Here is a 7,299-nt window from a genome sequence, read left to right as displayed (position 1 = left end):
TTTCAACGTTAGCTAACTTCAGATGTGACTATATGTCGTTTTTACAGGTCCCCCAGCAACATCTTTTAACCATCCTCAAAATCTGTTCTTCTTTCTAACATAGATGAGCCTAGCATTTAGATGATATCTAAGCAGAGAAAATAGGAAAGTAGAAAGTTGAAGCTTGCTCTACTATGATTGGAGCACAAAGCAAAATGGGGCGGGACTTAGGAAGGGTCAATTAGAATCATCTTGTGTTGTGAGATGACAAATAGGCCTACATTTCCATGTCAGGTTTCTCTCCTGCAGCTATACAGGCCACATAGGCAAAACAAGTCACTTTTGCAGTTCATACTCACAAATAAAAATGTTTCTTAGCAGGTATATTCCAATCAAAATATTGTGTTTATACACAGTACAGTAACTCAGCATCAGAAGCACTATAATGTGTCTGTCTAAGTATCTATCTCACTCTATCTGTGTGTGTGTGAGTGTTTGACTGTGACACAAACTGAGCGAGTAGCCTTTTTTTTGTTCGTTTGTTTTAGACTGGCATTCTGTGAAAGAGCTCAGTCAGGTTCCTCTGGCCTGGCCCGACCTCCCAGTTTAACATCACTCCAGTGACCTCAGATGACCAGACAGACAACGCACAGCGGGCACAGTTAATGTGGCAGTTAATTTAGGCTGTAGTCCTGCCCAATCACTGAGGAGATGTCCTCACATTACTGCTTCAGTTCAAGCCGCTTCGAGTTGTTTTATTCACATGTGATTTTCTTTCTCTATTATTCTTGTGCAAGCTGTGGAATCAGGCCTATCCACACTGCAGTATTCAGTGTTTGTGCTCCTTAATGACATGTTACGACTGCACTGAAATATGTGTTTGCAGTCTTAGAAAATCTGCCTCCTAATGATGCTTTCTTCAGCCGAAACAAGAAGCTTGTGCAGGTACTTTATTATTTTTGTGGTGTATGCCATAAAGGCTTTTTGCTGTGTAATGACGTACTCACAGCATTGATTAGCTGTAATTAAAAGTGAGGCTCACTGGGACTGTTCAATACATGGAAAAAAAATATTAGCAGCACTGTCATTAAACATTATCTGAGCAAGGCAGGTGGCTACAAACATTCAGTTTAACAATAATCCCATTTCAGTGCTCTTATCTCACAGACCAGCTGGTCATTTCACACAGACATCTGTTTGATTTCTTCCAAAGCATCTTCATGATTTTTTTTCTTTATAATAATTACAACTATTTCTCATCCGCAATGGCTCTCAGCCATTTCGATTTGGGAAATTCCCCAGAATAATCAGGTTGGTGTTTGCAACATCCACAAAAAAATCTATACACTAGAAAGTCAGGGTGATATTACCAAAGCTTGGTGGGAGCTTGGGGCTCTGCTGGAAACACTAGCGCCTTGGATTTCTCAGTTGATGGTGCAGCTGTCAGACTTTGAGGTGACCCACCTTCAGACACAGTCTCCATTTCCAGTCCAGTCACCTGTTGGCTCAAATCTGGAGCTGGAATTCAGAGAGGCCATCGCTCTAAGGTTAACGTTATTTAATGTGATAGTTGGCAAAGCTGGTTATAGCTGCTTGGTTAAAGCTAAAATATGTTGTCTCCACATTAATATAGCAAAAATGCTACACCTATGGTTTTGCGTTATATACTTACATTATCCCAAATGTTTCCAACAATGCTCAAACAAGGAGAAATCTATAATTTATTCAAGGTAATGGTATGTTTCCTGCTAGCTTGTTACTAGTTGCACGGGCTACGTTGGATACTTCAGAGTGTAAGGAATTAAACTGGCTAATATGACTAAATGTTACGTGAATAAAACATCACATTTTTCTTATTACCTCCTCTAGGAACACGATTCCCGCCTGACTCATGTCATATAGATTTTCATCGGCTATGGTGGTTGTTTAACAGTGATGAAGACAGCTCCCATGAGCCCATCCTACTTCATGACATCATCAAAATTGTCTTTTGTTATTGCTCTCATTTGAGAAAGACCCCTATTGGCAGAACTCACGTATGTTTAAGTTAGCTAGTTATTAGCTAGTTTAATGTGAGCGAGACTTTTAGTGGCAGAATTTACAGATTGTTCATTTAAGTATGAAACTATGGCGCAAAAGCAGGGCAGGGGCAGAAAAAAAATAAAGACACTTCCTATATGCGGTGGGGCACTAGCATGCCAAAAGTTGTGATGCACTTTATCCTTATAACTTATCGTTATTTCCTCTGAAAGGGCTCCCTAGAGGATTTGTTATCACATTGTCTGGGACTTTAGGTCACTGTGGAGGGCACTGCACAGGTTTTATCAGGGGCATCCAAGATAACACTTTTGCTCACTTTTTTGAGCCAGTAATTAATGGGGTGCCTGTTACATTTCTTGAAGTACTTTACAAATGTTTATCCTTTATGTTGAACGTCATCAAGGGGCTCTGCATTGCTGAGAACTTCTTCCTGGCTCTAAATATGAGCTGCTTGGCACAATATTTTGGCGACCCCTGAAAATTATCGTGCGGGGGTCTTGATCCCAGGTTGAAACCAAGCGACACAGTACCAAGCAACCAAGTGCAGAATTTTTTTTAGTGCATTTATGTGTATCCCCTTAATAGAGGCCACCTGTAAAATGTCAGAGCAGTTAATCTGGTTACAGCTCAGTTTGAGAGGTCAAATGTCACAACGCACAACACTTACGGTAGATACAATATGATAGATAATATGATCAATAATAGATAATACAATAGATGATTTATGCATTTATGTATCTGTTAGTTGAGTTAACTTCTGTTTTTATGTGCTGGAAAAAGAATGTGAAAATAAACTTACTGAAAAAATCATGAAACAAGCACAGTGAAGTGTTTCCTTGTGTGTGATGCTGCCGAGAAACAAACACGCACAGCCTCACTCGCTTTGTCTTCTCCACACGCCTCTCTGTCACGCTCACTCCCTCACCCCTCACTTTCACACATACTCATGCTCAAAAGTGCAATCTCAAGCATGTGCACGCACATACACACACTCTCTCTCTCTCTCTCTCTCTCTCTCACACACACACACACACACACACACATACAGAGGAGAAGATGCTGACCCCTCTATTTACTGTGATACTGTAGTTGTCGAACCAGCAAAACCACCTCTCAGGCATCTCACTTTTACTCCCTCCTCCTCTTCTGAAGCAGCCTCACACTCTCTCCTCCTCCTCCCACCCTTCAGCCCCGCCCACATCCCCTCCCCTCCCTCCCTCCCTCCCTCCAGCATCATGATGGGACTAATATCCCCATAGAGATCTCAGTTATAACAAGTTGACCTTCACATTAAAATCTCATCAGCTTCCCATCTCCCTCTCTGCCTCCCTCTCCTCCTCTCTATCTGCCCTTCATCTCTCTTCTTCTTCTCTGTTTTCTGTCAGTACTGCACTGTAAATGCTTTACTGCATTGTTTTATATCATTCTCTATAAATCATATTGTCAGAATTTACTGGTGTTGCTATTATCTCTCAGACATACCCCACGCTGCTGGCTGTTGATACAAGTATCGTGTCTTGTCCTGTCCTCTGCATCAATATTATGATTTGTTTTACACTCAGTTTGTATTCTCTACGGACGGTACTGAGGCAATGAGAAAGTGTGATACAGGGTAAACCAACAAAATGTTTTTCACAATTTAATTTATTTTAGTTTTTCGCAATAATTTAATACTTTGGAAATACGGCCTGGTGTTCTTTGTGTTGCTATTACTCAAAAAAATCTAACAAATCATGTCAAGAAAAGTGAAGAAAAGTGATTTTCTCTTTCATATTGATTCCAGTGATGATAAAATGAATGCAGATATCCTTTGTAGTGGTCAGTGAGGACTTGAAGAGTTTCTGCTGGATTTCTAACCTAGAATATAGTAGCAAATAGATGGGTTTCGCACTTAAATATCATATTCTAATGGGAATAAAACATGTTATGCTACTGTTCACTGTTTTTCTGTTCTGTTTTTGACATAACGTACACTTTATATCGACTGCTTGGTTTTAAATTCCTCTCTACTGATGGTACTGAGGCAGTAAAATTGTGAGGGGGTGATGGAGGGTAAATTTGCCAAAGCATTTCAGCTGATATAAATGTTTATTTTTGTAACATTGCATCCCAGTCTTGAAGTAATGCATTGCCTGATGCAGGCACAGCGCGACACTGGGGCTATGGGTGGCTACAGCCATGTCACAGATCTGCAAAGTCCCATGTAAACCCCCTCAAGCATTTTAGTATTGTTTCATTTTTTTTTAATAAAGAAATATGTAAAGGTTAATAAACAGTCAGCACCTTTTACACCATCTGTGCACAGCTGACAGACAGAGAGGTAAATAGACTTCTTGTTGAAGCTGCAGTATCAATATTATGTCTTTCATTCCTGACATTGTGTGAGCGAGTTCATCTGAAATATTATTACTAATGCAGAGTTGTCTGATTGGGCATATGGGATAAATGCACTTGTTGTTTTGGTAACGTTTTGGATGTATTGTGTTGTGTTGTTGTTAATTGTGGCTGTGTGGTCGCTGTCCAGTGCTGAAATCTTTCATGATGTTTTTGTCATTGCATGGGGTCACTTGGATTAGCCATTTATTTGACACATTTTTGTCAGTGAAAAATTACATCTATACCAAATGTGGTGTGTGCCATATCTGGTTTTATTGAAAAGAAACAGAACAAAATATTGCTCATAAAGTAACTCTGATGTCATAAAAATTGACTATTTCCTCCTCAGCACCACACATATTGCTCAGTCCCCGCCTTAACACCTGAAAAAATCCTGGAGCCAAGAATTGCCTGATGTTCTTCGTGTCGCTAGAAATTCACAAAACGTAGCAAACGGTGCCGAAAAATGTGACTTTTATGTTTCATATTTATGATAAAATTAATCTTTTGTAGCCGCAGATGAGGCTCTTTAATAGCCTATGTTGTGTTTCTAACCTATAATACAGTAGCAAGGACTGTCAAATACATAAAATGCACACTTAAATATGGTATTATAAGTAGAATAAAACATATAACACTTTTCTAAGATAAATACCTTCAGTTTGTTTGTTTTTTTATGTGATGTACATACTGCCTGGTTTTAAACTCCTCAACACAACCTTCACTCCAACATTGATCCTGTTTTATGTTGTTCACTTTGTCAGATTTTACTGTTGCTACTATTATTTCTCTGATATACCTTGATACAAATTTCGTGTCTCATCTCGTCCTCTACAGCAATATTAAGGTCTGCTTTATGTTTTATATTCTCTATTGATGGTACTGAGGCAGTGAAAGTGTGAGAGCGATGTGATGGAGGCTAAACCTACAAATACTAAGTTTCAATATTATTTCTACACATTTCAACTGATATAAACGTCTTGTTTCAAAATATTGCGTCACAGTTTTGAAGATAAAACATGCCCTGATATTCTTTCTTTGTGATGCTTTGACTCCCAAAAATGAAACAAATCGGGTCAAGAAATGTGACTTTTATGTTTTATACTGATTCCTGTGATGATAAAATGAATGTAGACATCTTTTGTAGTGGTAGATGAAGCTCTTTAACTGTGATGTGTTTCTAACCTTCAATATAGTACCGGGGAGTGTCACATAGATGGATTTTGCACATTTTAAAAAGGAATAAAACATGGAACACCACTTTTCTGAAAAGATAAATCCTAATTGGTTTGTCTATGTGCTTGGGACAGCTTCTTGTCCATCCGTCCATCCCATTCTTCTAAACGTGATATCTCAAGAGTGCTTTGATGCAATTTCTTCAAATTTGGTGCAAAGGTCATGTATTTGACCGTAACTGAACTGAAAAACAAACATGCTAATTCTGTCAAAATTTCACACAAACGTCAAGTAACAGAAAATGATGAGGTAATGCAAAAAGACATAGGTCAACTTCACTGTGACATCATAATGTTCAGGTCTCTATCAGTCCTCTGTATTCCTCTGTAAAAAAAAAAAAAAAAGTCTCTAAGTGAGAATATGTCAATATAGTGATAATGTCCTTTTGCAAAATAAATAAATACTTAACCACTTAATGATTAATTTCCTTAAAAGTTTTCATTATACATATATATGATACAAGTCTGGAGAGACATGCTGCAACTGCAACTTGATTTTGACTGGTTGACTGGTTTTAAACTCCTCATCACAACCTTTACTCCAACCTTAAATCTGTTTTATGTTGTCTGGTATGTCAGAATTCACTGTTGTTCCTGTTATCACTCTGATATACCCTCTGCTGTTGTCTATTGATATGAGTGTCATGTCTTGTCCTGTCCTCTACAGCAATATTATGATCTGTTTTACACTCAGTTTGTATTTTATATTTATGGTGTTCAAGCACTGAAAGTGTGAGCGGGATGTGATGGAGGGTAAAGCCACCTAAGCTAAGTTTTCTCATGTTTTAATGTTACTGATTTCCACTGATATAAATGTTTGCTTTCAAAACATGGCCTAATGTTCCTATAACTTCCCAAAATATAACAAATCATATCAAGAAATTTGATTGATTTTTATATTTCATATTGACTCCTTCGATGATAAAGTTCATGTAAATATATTTTTTGTGGCAGAGGAGGCTCTATAATAGTCTGTGGTCTGTTTCCCGCCAACAATACAGTAGTGAGGAGTATCAAAAAGATGAATTTCACACTTAAATATGGTATTTCAAGAAGAATAAAACACGTAATGCCACTTTTCTGACGAGTTAAATCCCACTTCGTTTGTTTCTTTGACGTGATGTACAGCTGATGTTGACTGTCTGGTTTTAAACTCCTCAACACAACCTTTACTCCAACCTTGATCTCTCTGTCTTTGTGTAACTGAACCTCTGGTACTCTCTGGTTAGAGTTGTGTGTGCAGTCCATCATTCACTGTCACTGTGACATGATATCATTCCTCTTCTTCACTCACTGCTGCCTGCCCCCCCACCCCCCCTTCCCTTTCTATCTCGCCTCAATCTCTCATTCTCACCCTCCTCCTCCTCCCTCTTTCTCCCTCCCTCGCTCATGCCCTGAGGTCAGAGTGTGCTGTAGACTATTGATATCGTTACTAAAAATATAGGATTCCTCCACCAGCTGGCTAAAAATAGACCAAGGGACATGGACCACAGGAGACAAAGGAGGAGGGGGCAAGAGGAAGAGGAGCAGAGGGATGAAGAGAGAAAGGAAGACAGAGAGAGAGGTTACAAGCTGTGCCATTTTACTTAGTGGTATTCATGTGTGCTCATTATGTGGGGTTATGAAAATGTTGAATGAAGCTACTAGAGGACAGCTGATCTATTGTGTT

The sequence above is a fragment of the Lutjanus erythropterus genome, chromosome 9, assembly GCF_056507025.1.
Source record: "Lutjanus erythropterus isolate fLutEry1 chromosome 9, fLutEry1.hap2, whole genome shotgun sequence".
Classification (NCBI taxonomy): Eukaryota; Metazoa; Chordata; class Actinopteri; order Lutjaniformes; family Lutjanidae; genus Lutjanus; species Lutjanus erythropterus.
This window is presented reverse-complemented; position numbering follows the sequence as displayed.